Consider the following 27906-nt stretch of genomic DNA (forward strand, 5'->3'; position numbering starts at 1 on the left):
CCATTGCCTGGCATTTGGTACCAGCAATCGCTGGTTGTATGAGAGAACAAATGGGATGGAAAACATGGAGACTGGTTGACTGGAACCAGGGATGACAGGAACACGCACAGCTGGGCACACTTCACTCCCAGCTTTATTTTCTGCTTACAGCGTAACTTAGACATGCATTCAATGTAGCTGAGTGGACAGCAGGCTCCATTTCATACGGATGCACCTTCAGCCCTCAATATCCTGATTCCCAATCTGCATCCACAGACACTGCCATTCAGTAACCTTACCCCTTCCTGGTGATACGTGTCCACCAACGTGAGTTCCAGGTAACTATCCTTATGAACAAGGACCACTAACAAACTAAGGCTTTATAAAGACAACATCCTGCTGAGTAGAGCAGGACACGACCTGAACAATTTTCCCTCAAAGGCTTTGAAATTTGAGGATTTTTCTCTCCAGAATGCGTGTTTCAGTAGTGTGGGAAAACAAAAATCAAAGAAACCAGTGAATGGAGAAGTAGCTACGCRCAATCACAGTAAATTGCACAAAATCCATTCCTTTTCTGCTCACCACGAGTGATTACAGATGAAAGCACAAAGGGGATGTGCATTCTTCCAATTCAGAGTGAAACTCCGTCCTGCACAGACAACCAGCATAAAGGATATTTATGACGGAAACCCTGCTTGAGCACCTAACACCACTGCCCAGCCACGGGCCCCAGGCAGGACTTGGCTGCCAAAACTGCTCCGCTCGCTCTGCTGCCTTTGCAGAGCAGGAAGCAGGAGCTGCGCGGGCAGCACAGCCCGGGTCCCCAGGAGAGCCGCACTCTTAAGGCTGTTACGCAACAGCAGGACAAGAGCAGGAACGTTCTCGGCAACAACAGAGACAGTGAATCCATGTAACACGGGATTCCCAGGCGGCCGGGAACTTAAACAGAGGACTTAACCACGGACAGAAAAAGTTGACTGGACTAGAGTGTGTAGCATGTGCTGGGTGTTATCAGGGGTGGGCTTCTCACTGCAGAAACCTTCTAATGCTGCTCTTTCAGCAAGAAGAGACAAACCAGTATTAAAACAGGTCTTTTCTTTTTCTCCCCTGCCCTGTATACCAGGAAGATCAGAAAAACAGCCACAGGGGAAGGCTGTAACAGACATACAAGAAAAGGACATACAGGTTCAGGGTACATTTTGTCTACTTTAGATCTTTCCAAGAAGAAGAAAAAGGCATTAATCTGATTTATTAAACCATTTATAAGATTTTCATGCCTCCTTTGTAAAATATCTGGCACAAAGCAACTAGAAATGCAAAGGTAAATCGGTCTCATAATTTACATTTTAGCTTTAACAAGTTATTTTACTGTTTCTAGCTGCTAAACATGTGTTTCTGATGACTGCAATACGCATTATGCAGTGATGCATCCTGAATAGATATATGAATATTAAAGGTTGCACTGTTCTGACAGCTTGTTCTAGAGTTTGCCTTACGCTGTCTGAGACTTTCAGTTCTTCTTAAATGTAACTTGCATATCAGTGTAAACTCTCTCCCTCCTTCTGACAGGGTGCCCTTGTAGATGGTAATTTCCTGAAGAGGCTCACAATTCATCACGGATTGGGTATCCTACAGCAAGACATTTTTGCAGAACATAMATATGTATCACCAGATATAAAGCTGAGGTTCCATTCTTACAGAATCTTGAGATAAATATGGGAAAATATTACCAATGTCATCGGTGCTACTGTAACGTGAAGCTGGTACAAAAGAGGCCCAAACCAAGGATGCACAGGAGTTTGGGACAAAGAGCTGGTATTTGGACACCATAGCAAATTTAAGGCAGCAATAAAAGAGAATCTACCTTGATATTCTATAACCTAGGTCCTGAAATTCAGAATGGATGCAGCATTGATAACAAGCAACTACATGAAATGAACTATAAACTATCTTTGCCTACATACTAAGGCTACTCAAATGTGAGCTTCTGTCTATCTCCAGCTTAAAAGCACATTTCCCTGTCACCTCTGGCATTCACTCTTTCTCAGGTTTGTGTCCAAGAGCCTACACTTCCCCGTGGTATCCAGCAAGCCGTGACAGAGGAACGGAAATGCTTAAGTGTTTTGAAATATGTAATGAAGCCCCTTCCTCTCATCGCTCAACCCACAGATTTTATCTGCTAAGGGTATTACCAGTGGCAGAGGAAAAACAACTAGTCTCAAGCCTTAGTTTGTGGCTAAATTTACTCAGCAACTGGGAAAAGGGGAAAAYACCAAGTTATAGATCCAAGTTCTTAGACAAGTCTGCTGTGAATGATGCTGGAAATGGTATAAAGCAAACTTCCCCTTAGAGCAAGGCAAACATCAGTCTTTCCTCATTACATGAGGCAAATGATTTTGCCTCCCTCTTTGTATCTGTGCAGCACTTACCATGACAGCCTCGAGCAGGGCTGAGAGGCAAATAATTAGCAAGACTTTGCTATCTGAAGCTGCCTCCATATATTCCTGAGGAAAAAAAAAAAGAATTACTTTCATTGAAGGGGAGAAGAAATAAAGAGAAACTAAGCAATTTGTCCAAGGCTCATATGAAATCTGTGGTGCAGCACAAAAACTCTCTACCTGTCTGTTGAAAAGGGACCTGTCCCAACCCGCTGTAAGAGCTGCAAGCAGATCAACCACTCAACAGGTGAAGAGTAGGGAAAAGCAGGTGGAGAAAACTGTCAAGGGGAGGGAAGGTCCCCTTTTTGGAGGGCTAATTAGCACRTAGCATGCTTTAATTGCAGCATTCCTGGGCAAGCTGAAGGCAGCAAACGGTTTCTCCATTGTGAGCACTGGATCTGTCCCTTGGGCTGAGCCACGCGCTGCTCCACCCCAGAGAACAGCCCCTGCTCTGCAGACTGGCACAGCGGCCAGGGCTGCCACAAAAACCAGCACCTCCGTCCCGCCGAACCCGCAAGGATCAACAGCTCTCAGCATCTCAAAGAAATGGTAGCTCRTGTAGAGCATCTTGTACCCTGGGGGAATTTAATCCTTCTCTGGCAAAAACCACCAGGCCGCAATTCCTCAGCTCAAGCTAAGCTTCACACTGTACTGGAAACAAGATTTGGGTTCCTAGTTACACTTGAGCAATACAGCCCAGCTCCCCGGAGCTCACAGCGCTGACACGCTACAGCTGAGCATGAGTTTCCTTAGATGTTACAAGTAAATTAATTGTTTCAAAAGTTGAAATTAATTTAAAAATACAGGCCCTTAAAAAACGCAGCATCTGTGCGTCGCCTTTGTTCTGGATGATCTTAAGAGCGAAATAAGACTTCACTGATTTTCCATGTAATGAACTGCAATTGAGCAAAGTAGGTTGAAATTAAGCCAGATTATTAATTACTTTACACCTAATTATAATAATTAGATAAGCCAACATGAGACTCCAATTTTGTAGGAGAGTCTGTGATCTGCAAGGCAGCTCAGCTCCCGGCCRCTCTCCCTCCATGCTGCTCTCCCTGTGACTTGCTTTTCGCAGCTCTTTTGCAGTACGGGRCAGGCTGCAGGTTTCAATCGTGGGGATTTAAGCCTTGCCTGGCTGAGGGCTGCAGGGAGCACCYCACAGTTCTGCTCCTTGCCATCCACGCAGAAGCAGCAGGAGGCAGGAGAAGCAGAAGCTTCACTACAAAGAAACATGGGGACTCCAAGACAAGAATTGTCTCCTCCACGCAGCAGGCAGTAGGGGTTCACTGGGCAGGCACAGTTAGGCTTCCCTAGCGGTTTGGAATTCTCCACTGTTATCCAGGGGGAGGTGAAGAAAAAGATGTCATGTCTTGAAATAGGAGTTTAGGCCTAGCTCAAACTTAACTGCCCAATTTAAGAGTGGAACAGACTTCAGCAGGGTAGAGTCAAGGTTACCAGGGCTGCTTATGCAAGCAGGTCACATACTGAATCAGATGGAGTAAAGCATCGACCACACTGAGATGACACCAAGGACGCTTGGCGGCCTACCCTGGGCTCAGCACTGCTCTGCTTCCACACAGGCTCACAGGCACCCTGTTACAGGCTCAGCCACAAAACATCGCCCTGAACAACCTGGAGTACAACAGCTCTTTCCTCCCATGCAAGCAAACAGCAGCTAAGCTCTTCCCGCAGTACTTTACCTTCCTGGCAGGGCAGAGTCCTCAGGGCACCCACCTAGGTCCAAAATCTGTGTTTCAGGGTGAGTTGTGAAACCCAAAGAGCAGGTAAAGGCATCTCCAAGCTTTGGAAGGAGCAAAGCTACTGGGGTATCATTAAAAGGCTCAAGTTTATGTTTGTCCAGCATAGAACATTTGGGTCAGGTTTTCTATTTTTTCCTAGCCTCATTAGTTCACTACAGCCAGCAAAAGCATCAGCTGGTTCTAAAAGCRTCAGCCAAGTTCTAAAGCTTTCTATAAATCCCAGTTCATTTCCCTTCTACACTGATGCATCCATATAGAAGGATAAAAAGTTTCCGCACCTAAAATGCTTCCAAAGCCAACACTGCAGAGATGCCATCCTTGCTGCTGAGCCTTCAGGCACAACACCCCAGGACAGGAAGGGCTAGAAGAACATCTCAAACCCAGCACAGTTTGCAATTTTAACCTATCCCCAGGCCTGAGCTTCACAGCTTTTGCAGAAAGACATTTTTGAAAGCCCTGGTGTTTTGCAAGACTTGTCAATAGTCTATCTGCAAGGCAGTGAACCTAGGAAATACAGGAACTCTCTTCCTTGCAGTCAYATCAATATAACTTGTGCAAGAGGAAGAGGGAACTTTTTTACCATGTACCTGCAGCCAAAATAAAGATCAAGATGTACTGGATAAAACAGAAAGTACTGATATAATTTATCGCAATGAAACAATCCCTGTTGTCAGGTGGAATAGTTCCTGCAGTAGTAGGATGGAAAGACGCTGTTGAAACAAAAGCACAGGAGCCTCCTCTGCAGCCACCAGGGTTCAAATGCCCATCAGAACTTTCATGAAAAAAACTTGAAAGAGATTAAGTGGTATTTGACCTCAGCCCTCAACTGCTGAGGATCTGCCTTCAGGATTAGCTAAAGGGATGGTTTCAACAGGAATCTTGAGGCAAGTGATCCACATTCTGGTGCAGTTGCTGGCTGTAGAAGCTCACATGCAACTAGCTTAAAAGAAGGACCTTTCAGTTTGCTCATCAATTTCAATTAAGGTCTCCCTTTATCAACGTTTTACTTAATGACTTTGACCAYTCAGTTTGCAGGGCCATTCAGACACCATACAGCTGAGCTTTGCTCAGTGGGAACTTCAAAACATCGTTGAGAGAGAAGAAAAAGCTGAAGTGAAATCACCAGTCATGTGTGCTGGAGTATTGCAAAGAAGTCATCAATTATATGGGTTTTGGACTGTTACACTACAACAGCTGTTTGATAGCTAGGTGACATGATTTATGAGAGCAGCCAAGATTCAATTACCAATTTCCCATAAATTATCTATATGGTCCTTTCATCCGGTGCCAGGTCTCTGATAAACAAAGGGGGACTGTAGGGGGTGGTTATTTGACCATGAAATGAACTGGGATTTCCAAAGAGAAATGAAAAAGAAAGCAGCAAGCACCAGTGGGAGGTGTTGGGCTTTAGAGTCACTAAACCAGCCTGTCATGCTGGGGCAGGCACAAGAACACTCAGTCCAGATGCACCAAGCGAGCCAGACTTTACACTATCTGTGTATTTGTCACAACTTCTTATCATTTGGTTCAGGGGAGGCAGAGTAGCACATTTTGCTGCATTTCATAAATCTGTAAATATTATTGAGAGAAACCGCTTAATACGTTTTGGAGAATTTTTAGATGCATGCCCTGATTTTATCGGAGTATAGAAAGCAGGATTAGCCCTTAGGAATGATAACAGCAACTTAAGAGGAGTTGGCATTATAGTAGCGGAGTAAAACTGACTGTCAGTCTTACTTCAAGGCAAAACTGACTATGAAATACCAGAGCAATTTGGCCTCAGGAGATACTTGGAATACTTGGAGTCTCACTTGGAAGATGTAAACGGAACGGGAAGCAACTGAAAGATAAAGGTTTGCTCTTGTCATCCCCCGTGCCAACGACTCTAGCCAAGGCTCTGTCCTGCATGGCCAGTCAAGGACACCACAAAACTGCTACTTGGATTTGTTTTCCCTCCAGCTCATCCAGCCGGCCGGAACGGTTGGGAGCGGCGCTCCCTGGCAGCAGAGCAGTCCCTGGGTGTCCAGCCTGAGAACTTTCATCTGGGCTGGGCTAAAAGTAGGAGACTCTCTAACTAGAAATGAAACATATCCCCAAGGGGGGCCTCTCAGTGACACCTTAAAGGATTTCAGGGTGGGAGGAGGGGAGAACAATGAACTTTGTGGGTCTCCTCTGTGCATGCAGGGGTTAAAAATAAAAAACTTTGTCTCCCTTTAGAGCTAATGGAGAAAGATCCCTCTGTCAAGATGAGCATCACTATGCTGGAAGGTTCTGGCTTCAGCATCTGGTTTTGTTGTTTTCTGTTGCATCATTCTGTGCCACCACCTCATGCTCACATGCAAGTGGGAGGTAGAGGCAGAAGCAAGTGGTTATTTGTCTGTTTGTTTTCAAATAACAGACTGAAAAATTAATGCGGGTTCCTTGCTTGTGAAGCAAAAGCTCAGGCTGGGTCCTCAGTGTAAGAGGACAGCTAAGGGAAATGGATTTTATTAGCCAATTTATGATGCCTTTACTTAGCTAGTTGGTTATTGTATTTCTATCCCCTTAATTGTGCAAGCTGCTATATAGACAAATAGCAGGTGAGGCCCATAATGACAGGTTGTTACAAGGCAAGGCACTCAACTGGCAAAGCTGTTCTCACAGAAAATTGTCTCTGCTCACCTGAGTAGAGCCTGTGAGGCTCCTGAGACTCTCTGGGAGAAGCACCAGCGGGGCTGGCTGATGCTCAGGCCTCCCCCGGGGGACACAGCAGACATCCCAGGGTTGTTACCGGCACCGCTGCGGAGGCGGTTGGAACACTGCTGGGAGCGGAACCATGTGCAGCCAGGGAGAGCCCTACCTGGAAGGAGCCACGAAGCTCCTGCAGAAGGGTGGGGGAGGGAGGGTGGGCAAGAGGGAACAGAGGGGAAATGATTCCCTCCAAGTCACAGTCTCAAGCTCTAAGCCTGGGAACTCTCAGTTCTAACCCAGCGCCGTCCCCGCTGCACTGCACAGCCCTAGCTCTGCTCTCGCCTATCCAAGYAGTCAGGCGACTTCCAAACAGTTACTGGGTCACAGCTTTGGCATTTGGAAAGGAACAGCAACTGGTCCCTCAGTCCGTGTATTCCCTGATGCAGCCTCTCCGCAAGCATCCATCCTGCAGAGCAGCCTGCAGCCTGAGCAGCGTTTGGCCAGCTCACCTCAATGTTTAAACAAGGTTCACAGCTCACTGACTGGGCACCAAGTTCCCAAGTCTCCCATGTTTTCAGACAGGGACTACTTCTATCTCCCTTATTCTCCAACCTCCTTTTCTTCCTGTAAATGTCTAAAATAATTAATTTAAGGTTAAAAGACCCACGTTACTGTATTGTGCCCAAAATAATAAATGTCTCAAATTTCAATTACCCTAAATGTAGAAGCACTGGATCCCTTTTCTGTATCTAATGAGTCACACAGAGTCATTACCCACCATCAATTAATTACAACAAGGTCAGCAGATTCCCCGACATCTCTCCATGACTGCGTAATGAACGAGCCMCATCACCCAGCACTGTGAGCAGAGTCAAATCATAGATGGCCCTCCAAGAAGTGGTAAATCCTTGGGTACCCCAAATGCTCAAGAGGACAGTGACCTCTTTGTGGAGAAACACTTCTGGAGAGATGGAAGATGATGATGTGTGAAACTGAGCTGGCTGGCTGGCTTTGGGCCTAAAGCAGCAGCACAGAGAGAGGCTGCTCTAGAAGGATGTGCCAGAGAGCCTTTCCTACCCCAAGGACTGGCAGTAAGAGCAGAAAGCCAAAACTCTTTCCAAACCAAATCCACTACAAGAGAAATGAGGAAGAGGAGAGAAAGATAAAAGACTGAAAATGGTGATTTGGGCCAGCTCTAGCTCMCATTTGCTCATATATCCAATGATCATAAGCTGGATTTGCAGTTAGTTCTATCATAGCAGGCTCCTAGTACAAGGAAGGGATGCAAATCCTCCCCTGAAATCCACTTCAGCCCACTGCACCAGGGAGGTTTTACTGGCTGATGGAGGTGAAGGAGGGTGGAGGCAGTGCTGCAGTCTCTCCATGAGCACCCGCTGTTCCTCCAAACAGCTCCCAGCCTGGGGTGCATTAACACCCCTCTGCTTTTATCAAAACTTTATCTGCTTCTGTCTCATCCCATCTCATTCCTAAACAAAACAAACAAATATTTCAGAATATTTCAGAATATTTAAGGTTGGAAGGGACCTCTACAGATCATCTAGTCCAACCTTCCTGCTCAAGCAGGCACACCTACAGCATGTAAAAAAATCCTCAAGGTCTTCATAAGTATCCAGGCACTGACTGTATTTTGGTCCTTATGGCTCCTCAGACACCTGCACTGCTCATTCTTTTCTTCTGCCCTTTGCTTTTTCACCTTTTCTGGACCTCTCCTGCTTGTTTTTCATTTTTGAAGACTACAGAAGTAGCATTTTATTGTAATGGGTTTTATTATGACGATATACAACACCCTTAAGTGCTTTGGTGAAGGAAGAGAGAAAGACTGCACTATAAATAATATTCCTACCTACAAGAGGCGGCACATAAATGAAAAATGTATGGAGGTGACCGCACACAGGTACAGGCAATTCTTCCTGCAGGTGCTAGTTGCACTATAAAGTACTGTAATCGCTACAGAGGTGTATATAGCATTCAGCAGTGCATCATGTCTGAAGTTTCTTATTGAGATTATTCCCAATAAAATCTACATACAGTGCAAGTCCAGAAAGATCACAAGCTCTTCCTGCTAGAATCATTCCCTGACCAAGTATTATTCCTCTTAAAGCAATTGATGTTATTAAGAAAAAAATAAAAGGTGTGAAGAGCAGAAGAGAGAGTAAAGAAACCTTTCAGTTTCTGAAATTGTTCTCTTTGACACTACTCTATGAATGAAGGGAGATGACAGGGAAAGCAAACCAAACAAACATCAAAATCGATATTACAAAAAAAAGCAGCACAGAGAAGCCTAGAGAAGGGGAAGCTCCAGCTTTACAGACAGTGTTAGCATCTTGTTGCCTAACGAGCCATAGATGAAATAGACACCACAAAAATTAGAGGGGGAGGTCAAACCAAGCATCAGTAACAGTGAAAGAGCCACAGAAGCTGCTGCTGAGTGAATGTCACTTCCTTCGCAAGCTCCAAGCCTCCCCATCCCACTGCCCTCCCTTCCCAGCTGCTGTTTTCTTGTCTCCCCTCCATCACTTTCTCTCTGCAGCCATTTGGTTACAACTGCCCGAAGTTGCCCATTTTGCCCAGCCCAGCAAACCCCAGCTGGGTTTAACCCTCCTTTGTGCACTGACACCAGGAACACAGGACCTGSAGAACATTCTGAGTAGGAGAATGAATTTTAACAGGATGAAATTCTTCTCATTTCTATGGCTAGGATCCTAAATGAAACAAAATCTGATGAAACTGTGCACAGAATGCAGCTGGTAAATTGCATTAAACCACTTCTGCTTCCTTTCTAGATATAGAGCGGTATGTTCTAGCCTGACTGATTTATTTTTCTCTTGTTTTTCCCTTMTTTCTTTCTTTTTCCTTAACTCATCAGTTCTCCACTCTTTCCTTCCACACATCTCTCATCCTCCTGGCTTGTCCATCGGCAGCTCTCACACCTGCCTCCGAGGCTGATTTCCTTCCCGCGCGATTACTGCAGGTTTGCCTGTGCRAGCAGCCTTTCTGTAATAAAGCCTCAGCCACGTTCCATTAGTGTCATTTCCCTCTGCAGAAGCAAAGTGTCAGCTAATAAAAGGTAGCACAGACCCCTTGGGCAAGATAAAATGAGAAAGCAAGCGAGGAGGAACAAAATCTACCATCAAAGATGGAGAAATGATAAATGTCTTTGCAGAAGCACGTGAAACAGGAGTGAGGGAGCGCAGAGGGAAGAGGGGGGTATTATTTTTGCTAGGAGAGCTTGTTTCCAAATGGTCTCATTAACTCYCAAGTCATCTGCTACCCGGCTTCTCGCGCACCCGCGGGCTGCTCTGCGGCAAGGTGCTGAGCGCAGCTGGTGCTTGGGCGCAGCAAGGGGGGCTGCTGCAGGCAGCAGGGAGCTGCGCTCAGCAGGGTTCGGTGGGACCGGGGCTACCAGCAGGGCTCACTGGGGCCAAGGCTAACAGTAGGGCTCAGTGGGGCCGCTGGCCAGGGCTACCCTGCAGGACCCCAGGGTACTTTTGGAGCCGCTCCGTCTGCCTGAGCCTTTCTTCTCCACCTCGGAGCTGCAACAGGTTCCCCTGTCTGCAGGATCAGAGGACAAGTCCTTCAGGGCACAGCACTCACCTCCCTGCTGCCTAGAGTCCTGTTTAGGACCCATTTGCACCCTGTCTGCTCCCGTTACACAAAAAGGAGATGAGTGTGATGCTGCTGGGGCCTTCTTGGCCACTAGTGCCACCAGCCTCGCACAGTGTTCACAGCCTTCCGAATTCACCCATGGCATTCAAGCTTCCCAGGCCAGGCTACTGCCATGTTGCTTTGCAGGCAGCTCCCAGTCCTGAGAGACAAACACAGCCATAAACCTGCTCTCCAATGAGGCTTATTCCAGCACAACAGCTCTAATGTCATAATCCATGTAACCATCACAGCAGACATGAAAGAGGCCAAGAGTGTCACACTGCAGAGATGCCAAGTCTCTAAATGGGCCACTGAAGCTATTGACAGCTGACAGAAAAGAGCCTGTTTTCTGTCTTACTCTAGCAAATAGTGCAGACCAAAGACATGTTCACATCACCTTCCTAATTGTTCAGACTTCTTCTATAACACACAGTGCCTACGTACATGTGCACACACACTGCTTGAACCTTTCTGCAGCGCTGCCCCCAGAAGCAGGGACGTTGCTCATTTTGTTCTTGAACTACCAGTACGATGTCACTGCTGACACTTTTGAGAGCAACCACCAGGTACAAAACCATCATACAGGTGAATGCAGCAAACAGCACTGCTTGAAAGCATCAAGTCCTCTTTGCGGACCATCCAAGAGGCTGTTTTCACATTAAGTTGAAGCTTTTCCCTAACTTTTTAAGTGAAAAAAACATCACCTACGACTCACTCCCCTCAATGCCTTAACTACAAAAGACTTCTTTTCCCCCCTGCGTTTCTATCAAAGTAGCATTCCTAGGGACACAGAGAGGATTTTTTTAATCCTGTGACAGATAACCATGACCCTCTAATATCCTGGCTAAAAGCTTCTAAATTCACCCAGCTCAGCACTCCAAGGAGCCAACTGGATAGCAATTTGCTTAATAAAAGTTGTGTTTATACAAATATCTAAACCTTACTTCCTAAGATCTGCAAAGCTAAGCTACTGCTGACCCTCTACATGAGGAAAAAACTATGTTGCTGGATGTATTTTTTGATTTGAGAACACAGGCTTTTTCTGGTGATGGTGGGAGCGGGGATATGGGAATGTCTGCAGACTGTCATGGGCAGAAAGGAATTTGAGTGGTTCCTTCCACATCTGCCAGTTCATGATGACAGGACAGAGAAGGGATTGCTGGAAGAGACTGCCTGAAAATCATCTGAAAATTTCCTCAGGGAAACTATCCCATCACCACATTCACTGTGGAAATAAGCTGAGTGAACAGACAGGTCTCTGTAACCATTTCTGTTACTTCAGAGGCAGCCCGTCTGATGATCCTGTCACTGCACAGATCAAAGTTGCTCCCAGGAAAGCCTAAGAAACTCAGAGCTGGCACCTGAGCCTAACGAGGCTGATAAGATAGGAGTGATTAAAGCTGGAAGCCAATATCCATCAGGTATTCCAAATATTTGAGGAAGATTTACTCATCTCTACAGACCAAAAAAATCACTCAGTGAAAAGCTCTTACTCCTGAGCAGAAACTCACTTAGGGTCTTTAAGCCTCCAAAACATTTTCAATAGACTAACAAAAATGAGTGGAAAGGCAGCTCAGTTTAACATCTACCTCGTATGCTCCCACATTTCCATCCCTCCTTCACTGAAAGACTTGCCAGACAGGTGCTAGAAGGCATCCAAGAACATTCTTTGATCCGCAGGTGTTTCTGGAGCTTACGACAGCAATGCTTGTTCTGGACAATGATGAGGGAGAGAATTGCCTGGACCCTTCAATCAGCTTTTGTCCATTTCCTATCAAAGCACAATCTGAGAATACTCAGCACAAACAAGAACTCTCTAATACAAACAGAAATAGCTCCACAGTTTTTCTACCAGCCAGATGAAACACTAATGATACCAACTAAATGGGAAGACACTGAAACATAACAGTGCACGTCACTGTCCTGACATACACAATGTTGAATGTGGCCTTTGTGGGCAAGGCAGACTGCGGCACCTGGGCTGCTCTAGGCAGTGTTGCCAGCAGGTCAAGGCAGAAGGTCTACTCGGCACTGGTGAGGCCACATCTGGAGTGGCGGGGCCAGGTCTGAGCTCCCCAGCACGACAGATACACGAACATATTGGAGACGCATCTAATKTGGAGTTGCAAAGATCTATCAAAGCAGTTCTCCAACTCTCCCCATGCTCTTTGAGGCTGGATTGCAATGAACCAATGTAACTGAATCTTATTTGCTACAGCCCGTATCAAAATTCACTTTAGTGTCACAGCAACATAACCAAGATGAGAACCAGGACATCATTCTTTGCATTCCTGTATCGTTATTCAGCCCACACATCACAGTGTCTGTGCTAGGAGCACCTGTGGGGGCTCTTGCCCCCCTCCAAATGCTGTTAAACCAATAAGCCTTGCAGTACTAGAGACTATCTTGTGTTCATGGTGTCACACTGGAGAAATCAATGCCTCATTTGAGCCTTCATTTCCATCTGCTAATTCTCAGGTACCAGAGAACGGGATGACGAARTCCCTGTTCTTGATGAGGGGGTCAAGGACAGAAGATTTAATTTGCAAGCAAAGCTTCAGCAGTAGTAGACATGGAGGGACAAAAACATGCTCGGGCTTATTTGAAAGTACCTTCAAGTGATAGCAGTCCAATAAAGGATCATTACAAAGACACAGAGATGATGTGACAGGGATGCAGTGAGGTAGTTCTGGGACTGAGAGACCTCAGTTACTACACCAGGCTGCAGAAATAGAGCTGGAATCCACAAGAAGAAGAAAAGTTATGGTCTGATGGAGTGATATAAATTCTGGAGGGACTGAGAAGTGAAGGAAACTACAAAGCTGCTAAAAACTGTATCAAACACAAGGGCCGTGAACTTAAAGAACTGGAAAGGTTGAGCCACAAAGGAACATATGTGGAAATCAAGAGCAGCAAAAATAAAACAGGTACACTGGAGAGAGCAGAAAGAATGAACAGTATAAAAACAGAGTCGGAAAGGAGTATTGACAAGTCAAAAACATCGGCCCTGTGCTCTCTTGGACAGATAAGACCAAAAACAGTGCACTCMATCTCTAGGGAGGAGGGAAAAACTTCTCTGGGGCAGTCCATGTGCTCCCTTCCTCCCAAGAAAGGCATGTGCCCTCACATGGCCACGTACTGCCGGGGTAAATGCCCCATGGCCTACTGTGTATGGCACAAAGAAAGGGGAAAGGGAGTCACTCAAGGAAAGAGCCCGACCTCTGACAGCATCTAGATGCATCTCCAGCAATGAGTCACATGCAGATAATACAATGACTCTGCAAATAAACCCGTGGATTTACTGTCTTACTGTGTTCTCAATGGCAAAGGAAGACAAGTCGCCCATTAGCTTTTTATCCTCAGTTCTTCAGTTTGAGCAAAGTCCCACTCCCTCTGAGAGCTCAGATAAGGGGCAACACCTCCAGCAGTCCACATTTCCTTAGCCTTTGCCAGAAGGGAGAAGAAACCTGCAGAATCTTTTGTTCTGGGCCACTAACCTAATGCCAGCGTTGAATAAATAACATAATCTGCCTTTTCCAGCCATAAAAATGACTTCCTCTTGCTTCTACATCTACTTCATTACGTCTAAACTGCCCTTGTTGTGGAGGACATTTGAAAAAAATTGCCAGAATTTTTACTTACAGCTACACACAGGACCCAGCCTGATTTCTTGCTGAGACGAGGTTCACATAGAACATACTAACCAAGAGGAATTGAGAAAGCAGCAGCACAGGAGTCTGCAAACACTCCCCCTCACAAAATCTCAGCAGGACTTGGGGATTTGATTCTTTTCTTTCAGAGGTAGCTTTGGTACAGTATTTGCACCAAAAAGATCTGGATCAAAAGTGCACAGGCAGCAATGATTAGAAGCTGGAGGCCTAGGATGGGCACATATATGTGCCTGGTAYCATCCTCCTTCTCCGATTCTGACGGGACAAGGCCTGGGGGGAGGTTTCAGCACAGATGGAGGAGAGGCTGCTCCCATGAATCACGAAGTTCAGACAAGGGATGCTTTAAGTCAACTTTGCTAAAATGCACAGCCCCATCCAAAAGCAGCCTCTCGCTGTTCTTAGGGAGTCACTGCACGATCTGCTGCCATAACCCTCCCAGGGCCAGGACTGAAATAGCAGGGCCTCCGGCTGGGGGGGAGCAGGGTGCCTTAGCGAACGTGCAGAGAGGCTGCAGCAGCTGAGATCTGAGAGGAAGCACAAGAACAGCATGGTCAAGGAGGCAGCCCATTTCGTAGAAGATTTTTGTCTGGAAGTTAGGCACAAGGGCAAGACTGTGGGAATAACAAACATCTGTGTCAGAAGAGAAAGATGAATTTGGGGATGGACAGATTGGTGGAATTCCAGCTGAATCAACCACGTCAAGAACACTGTGCTCTGCAGGTCAAAGCCAGTAGACAGCATCTGAGCTGCAAACTGGCTTAGACTAGTAGAAGGTGCTGCAGGCCAGAGCTGAAGGCAAACTGGCAGAAATCAAAGTAAACTGAGAACTTGGCTAAAACCCTTTTCAGCAGAGGGAAGGGCAATCTCCTGTGTGTGACAGATCAGCTACTGCAGTAGTTTTACGCCTGACAAAGAAAGTGTCTCCTCTTCAGAAGAAATAGACTTACCAGGACTCCCGATTCGCATTGCCATGGGTGAGGACCAGCCAGCTTTTCCAAGCAACTGGCAGTCAGCTACATACCTGGACCTGTGGCATGTTCACYATTGGGTAACATGGGAGTATTGATCTAGATGTTCCAGGAATCTTCCAAATTCATGATGTATGACCAATGGATCCCACACAAGGTGCCCCAAACCTCCTGCTTTAGCTTTGACAGGATCTACTTAAGAAGCCTTTTTAAGTCTGACGTGCAAGACGCACGTTCCCCCACTTGCTGTAAACATGCTGAGTAATGGAAGAGTCTCCCAGCAGCAGAAACATCCTGCGTGCCAGTTATCTTGGCACACACCATGGGATCAACTGGGGCAAAAGTAGAGCAGCACATGCAGCAAAGCTGAGCTCTCCTGCCAACTGCTGCACTCAGCTTAATACTGCCTGGTAATGAAGTCATTTTGGCCTCCAAGGCACACAAGCAGATAGGCTGTCATTCAGGGTCCACTGTCTGCACCATTCGTTCCTTGGGGTTTGAACTTATTAAGGTCAGTGTTTAACAAACACAATCAAGGAAGGAAACTTGAGAGATTACGACAGCAGTAAAAGTGTGGCCTGCTTCATCAGCGTTTCTGAAAAATCAGTTTAACTAACCTCAGTGGCAAACAGCATTTAGCTCTACTCAACACAGGACAAGGAGGAAGAAAAAGAGACAACATAGGGTGTTTAAAAATAAGAATCAACAGGGCACATTGAGTAAATCAAAAGCAACTGTCTCTCTATATTCCTGCCTAATATCAGTCCTGAAACTCCTTCCTAGTATCAATCAGTGTCATATCTTGCCAAAAACAAAAGTAGTGCCATCTCTTGCTGAGTACTTTACCATACTCTGATCAGAACCAGCATCTCTGCTTCCCTGGACCACTGCAGGATTCCCCTTATGCTGCACGGTGCAGCTAYAGCGCGACAGCAGCTCCTCACCCGCCACAGCCACACTACAGGCTCTGCAGGCTCCCCATCATCATATGGATTCTCCTTTTTTATATCTTCTTTTCCCACACTACCAAAGGGACCTGAAAGCACCCTCTGTAGTGAACATTAAAAAACAATTCCCACTACAGAACCTCATTTTCACACCTTCTGCTTCTAAGTCAACATTCAGATTTTAGTTCCATGTAAACCACAATGTGCTTTAAAAAGGCATCTTTCTTGTCCCTCCCTCCTTTTAAACAAACCTTTATTAGTTGATTCTGAAATGAGTGAAAGGGCTTGGGGAGGAGGGAAAAAGGGAAGAACTATATACATTCTCTCAGCTTTTCTTAAAAACAGACAACTAAATAATAAACCAAACAGTATTATTCATTGAAAAAAACACCCAGAGGCTTGAAACAGGGCAGCATGTCCCTAAAATATTAGCTTGATTTTGTTGAGAAAAGGGAAAACTGAAGCAAAAAGAAAATTCCACATCAAACTGCTCTGCAGAGCATCCTTATCCTTCCACAGCAACTAGGGTAGCTCCTTCCTCCCACCCAAGAGAAATGGCTCCCCAGCCACTGCTTCCCTGCAACCCTTGTGAGCTCTCAGCTGCTGTCCCCAGGCTGCTGCTGCACCAATTTGCATGAGAAAAACTGTAAATGTCACAMGGAAACATGCACAGCAGGATTCCCCCTCAGCAAATAAAGCCTAGGACCAGCAAGCAAAGAAAATTATGGCCACAGCGCAGTTGTAAATCAGCGCCATTCTAGAGCCTTTGCGAGTTTTTCTGCCTCACAAACCTTGAGCAGATTCAGAGTCTTCCTTCAAACAAAAATCAAGTTCTGTCTTACTTTGCCCAGCACAGAGCTGCAACTCTCTGTGCAAATCCCACTGTCACTCCGACAGCACAAGGCAAGGACACTTCCTCACAGAAGCACAAGTTAGAAGGTCCCCTTTTCTCACTCATGGCAGCAAAGGCTTGAAGACCCTCAGGGCCACGCTAACAGGGTAACTGTCCCCAGGCACAACTGCATCCCACAGCACTAAGTACTTAACTGAGATGCTTAAATCAGAAATTAGTAACCAGGCACATCCTGAGCTCTCACAAAGAGACATCATCTCCAAAACACCATTAACGCCATGGAAGCGCCTTTCACACTGTTCTCCCCAAAAGGCTGTTTAGAAGTTAACACAGACCAGGCAGAGACTAGTTTAAAGTTGGGTGGGCTAAGCCTGGGGTGATAATTTTTGTTATCAAGACAGCCGCACAGTCAGTCACAATGAAGCAGGCTTTTAGTAGGGTCGTGGGAAGGATCAAAATTGCCTTTCTGATAAATCATTTGTTCATCTGCTTCCTTAAAGTTGTTCATCCAGATCAGTGATGTTTGCATGAGGTTCACTGSGGCATTTCTTCTTCCCCTCTCAGTGTGAGATCCCAGAGCTCTGCCAGAGACCTCCTGAGTCCCGCAGCAGCAGATACACAGAGGCAGAGCAGAAGGGGCGGCCTCAAGAAGCAGGATACAGTGGGGACAAGAGTTGAGCCCGGGCTGGGTGTGGGGMAAGATGTGCCTCCTCCATTCCTTAGAGCAAAAGCAAAGCCAATCTCGAGGTGTCTGAGCAAGCCTAGAACTTCAACCAATTCTTCCCTATGCCCATTCCCTCCACAGCATTCCGATTTCCAAAGCAATGAAGCAGCTGTGACAGGAGGGAAGTGAGTCTCAAGATAAGCAGGTAGGAACAGAAGTATGGAAGAGGGAAACAGGAAATGGAAGAGGATGCAATGTCACCCAGCTGCTCTCCAGCCTTTCAGCCTTCTTTCCAGTGTGCCTGAGGTTCCCAAATAAAGAAGTTCACTTTGGAGGAAAAAAAAAAAAGACAGACAACAAATCCATTCAAGTTATCCAGAACTGTTCAGTGTACAAATATTGGCAGGAACTCCCATCCCTCAGGGAGCTACAGAACTGCCATAAGAAACCAGCAACTTCCTTCCATCTTTAGAAACATCCAGCAGCACTAAGGCTCTTAGGGTATGACTGTCCCAGCCAGGGAAATGGTGCTTTCCTGTGTCCTTCTCTCTCTCACACACACAGTTCTAATTTGGCTCTAAAGATGTTACTGCGAGGACAGAGTTTAGACACCTCCAGACTGATTCAGTCACTCTTCACATGCAATTGCCAGGGAAACGCCCTATATTTGCTTGAGAAGAGGATGCCAGGAGGTGASTGAGGTAAAACACAGCTCTATAGAGAATGCATGAGATGCTACTGAAAACTGTTTAGGGCTGTCTCAAATGTGGGAGCAGTTGGCACAAATGAGAAAGCTCAGGAAAGGTCAAGCCTTGGAGGGGTTGGGTGAGAATCCCTTTCCACAGAGGAGCCATCTCTGAAGCAATTTCTTGCCAGAGGCAGCTAGGGGAGAAAAATCAAGTAAATAGCTTTGAAGGAAGTGGAGGACGGAATTCATCTCATCTTATTTTGAGCATCTTAAAATGAAGTATGTAACCTAGGTTTGCCATCCAGTCTCCCTCAACAGTAGGTGAAAAGAGAGAAAGGCACATTAGAGGGCAACTAATCCTGCCTATCTGTGAAGTGGATGAATCTGAAAGCTCCTGTTAGAATAAATCCAGGAATCAGCTCAAATGTGCTCCAACAAATGTGATTAGGTGAGGAAAATCCCACTCGTAATCACCGCAGAGCTTCTGAGAAACTGGCAAATATCTGCCAGGGTGACTTGAAGGAGGTAACTCCTTGGAATGGCACCCCAAAAACAAGCAGCAAGAGAAGTTACATGGACGTGATGCTGGTTGTATGCCAACTTTAAGTCATCAACAAAATTCTCAAGGAAAGAAAAAAGAAAAAAAAGAATAAAGGTCTTTACCAGCCTTTAAATCTGTTTTTTTAATTAAAAATATGAAAAACAAGGAAAGATGACGAATGCTAATGCAATAACAGAAGAAAATGCATTATCTTTGACTCCTCTTTGCTTAGATCTATAATCATCTCAGAAAGAGTGATTGGATTATAAGATAAATTTCATTTATTCCTGATAAAAGAATAATGCTACATTTTCAACAAGCGTTGTTCAAGACGCTACCTGGCTTATTCTAATAGCAGAGACCAAAATGAAATATGAGAGGACTCCTAAGAAGATCCTGGCAGTTAACAGGGAAGAAGCATTTCACAGCTCTTTCTTGGAATGTCCTCAGCTTTTGGGGTCAAGGAGAAAGTTTTAATCACCGCTTTTCAAAGTGCCTGTTGCAAATTTGGAGGATACAGCTGTATTCCTGCATTAGTGCTAGAAGTTACTGAAAAATCAAAGAAAAGTCAGACACGTATGACTTGTCAAAGGCAAGCTGCCTGTGCAGCCACACACCAATGGAAAGTGATGGTCTAGGAGATCCCAGAGGGACAATCTGGGTGAGCTCATTGTGAGCACCAGAGCAGCGCCYGCAAAAGGTCAAAGCAGAACCATCCTGTTTCATGGTGTGGAATCAGTGGAGAGAAACTCTCTACCTTCCCACCACAGAGCACCACGCTGGGAGCAAAGGCTGCAGAATTTTCAGACTTTCCCCTATCCCAGAAATCCACTATCGTGGCAAAACAGATTTACTCAAATCTACTGGGTCCAGCGCTGATCTCAGCCGTACAGAAGTGTAGTATTAAATCCCTGTGACTTATAGGCTGATGCTGGGGTTAGCCAAGTGCTTTTCTGATTCAAATCCATTCTTGGACAGACCAAATTCCCTGTTAATTCCCCATGGATTTATATTTGCACAAGGTCTTTTGGGGATGTGCTAAAAGTACCTCCTTGCTTTTCGGCTGTGCCTCCACCTTTCCAACACAGCTCCTCCACACTGACAAACCAGCACAACRGCAAAGGAGCTCAGGGGAACCTCTCTGTGCAGTTGGCTGCCTGAAGAATACAATCACTATGGAAAATGGTGGAGATTATGCAACAGATAAATCAAAGGGAGGCTATGCACTCTCTTCCCTTTGCACAGATCCCATACATCACCTTGACTCACTGCAGTTCTCCCAATGGGGACAAATTCCAACTTCTAATGCACTTTCCATCATATTTCTTTGTGATAACAGATGAGCTGCTGTCTTGAGATATTGCATTTTGATTGTAATATATCAACCCCCTTCTGCATTTCAGAATGATTTGGTTTGGGACCCAGTATTAATCCCATTTCAGAGGTCTGAGCTATGCATTTTACCACTATGATGCAAAAGAAATCTTCCAGTCCAATGGCTATTTGCCTCCTCTATCCCCTAGGTTTTTCTGTCTTCTCTCTTTTTTTTTTTTTTTTTAAACCAATCCTCCTAGATGCCATAAATCAGGTAATTTTAATTTAGAGATCATATACCTGGCTTTGAAGCCAGACAAGTTTAGCTCTCTCCTTGTAGTCCATTCCCTGCTAATCTTGTAAAATTCCTCCATGCCAGCTTGGCTGGAAGCGTTGCTTGGCATGTATGCAGTGGGGAATAAATGAGTGGAGAAACAATTTCTGCTCTGCAAAGATTGGGTCTTTTGTTGGACACTTGCAGATGGCATTTTGGCCACTGTCCATAACTCCTACAGTGATGCATAAGGATAAATGCCGCATGTAATCCTGAGGATTTTCACAAGCTCCCTGTACTGCAAAGTTGTCTTTATCTCAACAGCACAAAGCTGATATTACCATTCCCCAACTCTTTGTAATCTTCTCAATTGGTTATAAAGCTTCCTCAGCTATATCACTTTCCAAAAACTAAGCAGGACCCAAATCTACTGCACTGCCTCCTTGTTCACGTTTGCCTCTGAGCGCTGCTCCCTCCTTTCTGCAACACTCTTCTCCGAAACACCTGTAGATGGGAGGCATGAACCAGGAGAATTCCAGCTCTCCGCATGACAGCCCTGCCTTTGCCTGCAAGGACAGCCTCTGGCCCCAAGCTGAGGGTTACAAACAGTGACCAAGCACATTATCCAGGGATCTTCTCTTTACCTATAATTTTTCCCTTTCTAAAGAAAGCTGTAGAACCAGCAGGGGATTAAAAGTAGTTTTTTCATGAGCATCCCACGTGGCTATTTCTCATCTCCCAACCTTATATCTCCTTTAGGYTTGCAGAGCTGATTGTTCCCTCTTTTTCCCCACGCCTGAACAGTTCTTGGATTTGGCAGGCACAGGAACAACAATGYTATGACAAGCATTTTTTGAATGTATCAAAACATGTTTCTTTGCTCCTCCTTTTTTTTTTTTCTCAAATAGATACAAAGCAAACTGCTCACTCAAGCTTARTATTTCCCACTTCAATTGGCTGTAAGAGAACTCCAGATGTTGCTGAGAATTTTTAACAAAACTGTCATCTTCAGAAACCAGCAGTGCAAAGCGGGTAGCCTCTCAGAAACCCACAAAACCAAAAGAAACTGCTGGATCCCAAGAGTTGGCCCAGAGAGATCTTCAATGCTGATATTTTCACATATATAAGTTTCTTGAAGTTATGATAATTATCTATGCTTAAACATCTACCCAGACAATTTTACAGTTCACAGTATTTCACCTACAGGAAATGTGCTGAAGCCAAACACTGACCTCAGACAAGTCAATATTTTGACTTGATACATGAATAGGGGAAATTATCCCTATTCAGAAACCTGTGTTCTTTGAGTGACTATTTCAGATGGCCCTTATGTAAAACATGCAGGAGAAGGGGAAGTACCATTTCCATCAGCCTTGACCATCCAGGACTACTAGAAGTTACACCAGCCTCACTGCTGCTTTGCCAAGACAACAGAGGAACCAGTCAATTTACAAGCAATTCTCATGTTCATGTTGATCTTTCATATAAACTCAGTCACATCGCTGGATTTCATCAAGCTATTTTATTTAACAGGGGAAGCTGGCCACTAATCACACCACTGACCATTCCAGGGATGCCAGCAGACACAGGCAAGAGGGCTCCTACCATCCAGATTCCCTCACCTCCAAGAAAGCTTCTTTGTAAACGGGTGATCGCACATCTTCAAAATAATGACATGCCACATATAGTAAATGTTGACTTCTCTTTCCTTCATTTCTGGACTCTGAACATCAAATACATCCCTAGCTTAAGCCGATTCCACCAACTAGCCACCCACAGTCCCCAGAAGACTAAAAATTCTCCATAGTTCCAGGACAAACACCAGAAAACTCTGATAGCAGATCTTGAGATCCAAACAAAGAGAAAGTTCATGTCAAGCCTGTACAGGGTCAGCATTCATGCAAAGGGAACATGGTTTGGCAGGTATCACACAAATCCATTTGCCTGACTCAAACGTCAGTCGCAGCATCCTTGATGTGTGAGCAGAATAAAAAAATAAAGATTCAGTAAATCATAACATTTCCCATCGCTGGTCCCCTTTTAAAAAAAAGGGAGACTGAAAGCCATGTGGAACCCTGACTCAACTTAAATCATACCAGAGAAGCTACAAGAAGCGAGCTGGACCCTTCCACGTTGCAGGGCAGGCCTCAATGGGTTCCTGTTTGCACAGAATTACTCGCTACAGAATGCGCATCAGCACGGGTCCAGATGCTCCACTGCCCTCCCCAACCTAGGCTAATCCCCAGCTTATTTCAAAGAACTTTTATGGATGACATGGATCATTTATATCACAATGGAAGAATACAATTTTACTCCACAACTTTCTCCAATTTTTCCTTGATTTCATGCTCAGYTTCCCAACAACTAGCTACAAATGTCACCAGTGTGGCACGTGGAGCAACAGCTGGAAAACGGTAGCAAACCATAAGGACAGCAACACGGCTCAAGGAACCACAGCACCGTGGCCTCAGAGGAGGCTCCTGGTGGATTCCAGAATTTCTTCAAGATGCTACCTGTGCTGTGCAAGGAAAGTAATCTTTCTTAACATCCCCAAACGTTTCTTTTTGCTACCTTTTCCTAAAGTTCATCAAAGCAGAAAAACCTTCAGAATCTAACTGAATTAGTCTCTCTGCAAAACAGCACATTTTCAAACATGGCAACTTTATGGGGGACAAAGGGGAAAAAAAATCTAGACATCTCTATTGAGAATAATTCAGAGAATTGTGAAATTAGCCTTTAAAAATATCTGGCAGTAGAAAATTAATCACATTAAACTGTCACAAATGACTTTTAGAAACCTTAGAGAGATACCATGACCTCAGTAAATGGAGTTGCTCATGAACCTCAGAGAAGTGCTAATCATTGAGTATTATTCAGACACACAGAAATTAGGGGTGCCCCTTCACTGGGTCATCTAAGAGGGGTAAGAGTCATAAGGAGAAAAGAAACTGCCTGCCTGAAAGGCACTTCATGCAGAAATATCAGCCTGAAATTAACTCACATTAATTTTTAAAGTGGAATTTTAAATAGAGTCATAATTTTAAAAAAATCTGTCATGAGTCTTCCTCTTGCCAGTTCAGCATTTAGACTTTCACCTATGAAAAGTTCTATTTTGAGCAACAGCCCTGACAGCAATAAAGCTGAATAAGGTTAAATTCAAATTAGTCAGAAAAACCATCACACTTGGATGAGAACAAGTCCTCCCAGGGGGTGATGTTCAAACTGCCTCTGAGATTTCTAAAAGAAGGACAACACGCTGCATTGCTCTGTAAGGAAAGTCAATAGCCTGAAGAAAGGCACATCATTTTTCCCAATTTCTATAACTGTTTTGGTTTTGTTTTTTTACATCAAAAGTGTTACATCAACAGGGTATTTGAGGTTAAGCTCCTGATTCTGGTCTCCACTCTATCCTCCCTCCAATGGTTGGGAAAGCTTCATAATCAACAGCATTCCACAGATGGAAGCTGCAGAGCAAAAGAGAGGGAATAACCAGACAGACGCTGGGTACGACGGTCGCTAACAGATGGGAAACAAAGCAGGGCAGGAGAGCCACAGAACAAAGACCACCTTCCTCGCATTGTTCCATTTTTACATCCCTACTTGCTGAATTTCATTACGGATGTCGTGTTACGGAAGAACGCGCTGCCCAACTAGTAGCTTTCCAGAGCAGATCCTGCACTGCCGGAAGGATCAACTACGTTTTCATGTGCTTAGACACCATAAAAATACAACCCCAATCTCTTAACCCAAGTAAGAGATGATGGCCACATTAGCCAAGCAACAAAAACTTCTATCATTTGTGAAGGTTTTGCTAAATCAACCTGTATTTCTTTAATAGATCAAAGTACTCATTTTGCCAAAAATAACCTCTCAGTTTCTGTCTTCAAAACAAGGGTAGACATGGTAAGGGACCAGTGCTTATGGTGCCTGGAGGTGTTTTGCTGATGAGGAAATCAACTTATCTTGTAAATGAGGAACAAAAAATGGGTGTGGATACTGAACGACAATACTTAAGGATTAACTGTAAACAACAGTCAGTTTTTATAGGCATTCCCGTTTCTGTGAAGAGTCAAAACCAACCCCACCAAAATGCAGAGATATTCTCATTTTACAGCTGGAGCTACTGAAGCAGAGAGCAGCGAGAGCTCACGACAATGCCTGGCACTCGTATGTCTCCCTGGGTCTCCTTCCTTTCCTCTCCCTTCCGTTTCCCTTCTTCCTCTCTAGCTGGGAAAGAGAAAGAGATGCAAAGCTCTTCCCGGCAGGCTGTGCCTCTGGATATGCACACAATAAGYGAGGCAGAGAGATCATGCAGTGACACAACCAGGAGTCCCACAGGACAGCAGGGGACTCCTGTGCAGCCCTAAGGAAGACAGTTGGCAGCAGCTGCCAGGGACATAGCTCTACATATGGTAATACAAGAAAAAAAAATCAGCACAGAGCAATAAACACACTCGAATCACTCCCATGGAGCTGGCTCGAGATACAGCATTCCAGGAAGAATAGCAGGGCTTCTGTTTCCACTTCCCATCCCAGCTCCAGGTTGCCAAATCTGAGCCCCCTGATAGAAGCGCCTGGTGAAATTTGCCTTATTTGCCTTTAATTTGCCTTATACACAAGGCTCCACCTCAAAGTCTGTCCATTTGCATTATGCATAAGACAAACATTTGCATTTACTCACATAAAAATCTCCCTTTTATTAAAAAAGTTATTATTTTTCATCACATCTTTTTTGGAAACATCATCATAATCCCAGGACGGGGGTTAAAAAAATGGCTGATCAGCAACACTGCTTCCGTCATGTGGAGAAAACACCTTTCTGCTGTATTGTCAATGCATCACATTAGTATCTCTCACAAGATGCAGGAATCCTCACAAATTTCATCATCCTCCATACTAGGATGAATTCATCTGGCCTGGCCTTTTTTTTCTAGCACGCATTTWGCATCATGCGTGCACTTATTTAAATAAAAGAATTCTGAACAAATCTTTCGACTGCAAATGATTCTCCTCCAGGCAGTGAACAAGAGCACGACCACGTGCCAGATGTTACTTACACTGCTCAGTGCACACCTGGAAGGCACTCAAACTGGAGAGGAAGCAAGATGGGACACACCAGAATTACCAGTGTTACATGAAATTAATTTTCATTCCGTTTTCCTAACAGGTTMCTTGCTGCAGAAATAAAAGGGATGAGGTTTTAACGAAAAGGCTTTACCTGATTAAAGATGAAATGGTGGAAGATGGTAAAGAAATGTCATAGCACAAGAGTTTTGCTGTTTAAATTTATCTTTGCTATTTCACAACTATTGCATACTTACAGCTTTGCATGAGAATTTCTTGTTATTTCTTWAAAGAATTACTGATACGTTGTTCATAACTTCCTTATAGGAGTTTAGTTTTAATGGTATTAGACAAAAACACTCCACCACCTCTTCATTTAAACAAATTATCTTTGGAARAGCTATTTATAGAAAATCATTTTCCATATTTCAGTGACATATCAATAGCAATGAAAAGAATTTGAAAAAAATCCTTTTGGAACTTACAGTTGGGGATTCCTTTGTTTCACTTGGAACATCGACATTTTGAATTTATTGTACTTCCAATTTCTCATTTTCACACTGACATATCATGAAATGAAGAATAAAACTGATCTGTAATTAAAGATAATAATTTGGGATAAATTAGAGGTTAGAAAAGGCAATTATTTTACTGTAAATAAAATATTAACAAGCAACTTAACATCTGGAAGTACCAGAGACCAATATAAACAAAATTGAAAAAATAGATATCAAGAACAAAACTCCAGAACTCCAAAATTTTCTAAAAGCAACTATTTTAAAAAATGTTTGACAGGAATTTAGAGGAAAAAAGTGATARTGTCAATATTGCCCATGAAAGACATCAAAATCATCATATACGGCAACACTCAGGGAAGAAAGATGCTTTTTAAGGGTACTAATCTGGAATTTGGAACATTGCAAATTCCCAATTGACTAGAGATTTCTGGTTACACTACTGATCCTTCTAAGCTGCAGTCACCAAAGTTGTGAAATACAGTAAACAAACACACTCCATTCTGTGATACGCAGCTAGCATGWTAATAAGCATAGAAATTCACTGGATACCTGCCAGTTCCCTCCAGCCACACTCACCTGCTCCTAACAGCACAATGTTTAGAGGTAATAATTAAGGCTGAGATTACCAAAAATGCCTCGGGGATTCAGATGTCCATGGGGACCAGCAGTACTGAAGCTCTCTCTGCCTATGGATTTTAGTGATACTCTGATTGATTGTTTTTGTTTGTTTTCCCCCCACCGCTGGCAATATTTCAAGCGCATGCAGGTGGAAAGGCAAGAATATTTTCAAAGATAAGATCTTCACGTTGGCTGGATGCAGAACCCTGTTGTGCTACAGACTTTGCAGGCAGACATTAAGTGTCTACTCCCATGAACATAACTTCAGTCCCAGTGAGAACTCACAGAAGCGAATCCCTCTTGCTGGAAGTGCAGGGTGCATCCCAGCAGTGAGGGGTATTCCTGACACTGCAGACACCCAGCTGGAAGGAATTATAAACCCATCTGACTGCAGACCCGTTTTGTTTCTCTTCCATCAGAGATCCTCCCACTCAAGGTGTCCTGACTGCTGTATTATTTATTGCTGAAATATTATTGTTGGTAAAGAGAGTACACGACCCTACTATTTTGCAAAGTGTGGCTAAATATATTCACAAATATTGAATAAGCAACTAGAAAAGCCAGCTCTTTGACTGCTAGTTCTGATGCCTGCAGCCAGACACGCAGATAACGTATTCTGCTGCACTCCTGGCAGCTTCAACAGCTTTTCCATAAACAACCCAGTGGGCAGCTTGTACTGTGTCTAAAATATACATTTAAAACACCGAGAGTTTTTGTTTCCAATTGTGAAGGCAAACCTGCAGAGCTGAAAAAGAGGAGACACGGCTGGTCTTGGTCTATATAGACTAAAATGGGGCATAAATGTTCTGAAGCAACTTCTCACAAAAGCAATGCCAGGAGGTGGAATGGAGGGCCCCAAACTACTATAAAACAGGAATAGTTCCACAAGTGACATTTGATTTTCATAACAAAAACCAGCAGCAGAGGTTTCACRTAGAAATTCTCCAAGTACTATCCAACTATCAATTACTACCCTTGGCGTTATTTTCTTTGTTTCTTGCCAGGGTTGCTTATATACAAAATCTTGCATGAAAGGATCTCTTTGGAGTAGCTGAGGAATAAAACATATTTCTCATCACATTTCTGTGCTCCTTGTAACTCTAAATTCATTTTTGAGAAGGGGAAGTATTAATTGAAGAATCACAGATATCATCAGAATGTCAAAGCTCGCTATGTAATCGCTGAAAAAGGCTTTGATAGTGCAGTGGAGCCTTTACAACCGCATARAGTTGAAGACTCCTCAGCATCTCAGCAAATCTATATACTAACC

General features: G+C 44.4%; 1 long non-coding RNA gene across 1 annotated transcript; it reads right to left on the reverse strand.

Moving 5' to 3' along the window:
• Positions 1-1321: 1321 nt before the first annotated feature.
• LOC112954433 lies at positions 1322-26084 on the reverse strand. Its single transcript, XR_003250699.1, has 3 exons — positions 25986-26084; positions 2409-2483; positions 1322-1608 (listed from the first exon to the last, which is right to left on the reverse strand). It is a non-coding gene; the product is annotated as an uncharacterized LOC112954433 (long non-coding RNA).
• Positions 26085-27906: the final 1822 nt, after the last annotated feature.

The sequence above is a fragment of the Nothoprocta perdicaria genome, unplaced genomic scaffold, assembly GCF_003342845.1.
Source record: "Nothoprocta perdicaria isolate Ctin4 unplaced genomic scaffold, notPer1 scaffold_5, whole genome shotgun sequence".
Lineage (NCBI taxonomy): Eukaryota > Metazoa > Chordata > Aves > Tinamiformes > Tinamidae > Nothoprocta > Nothoprocta perdicaria.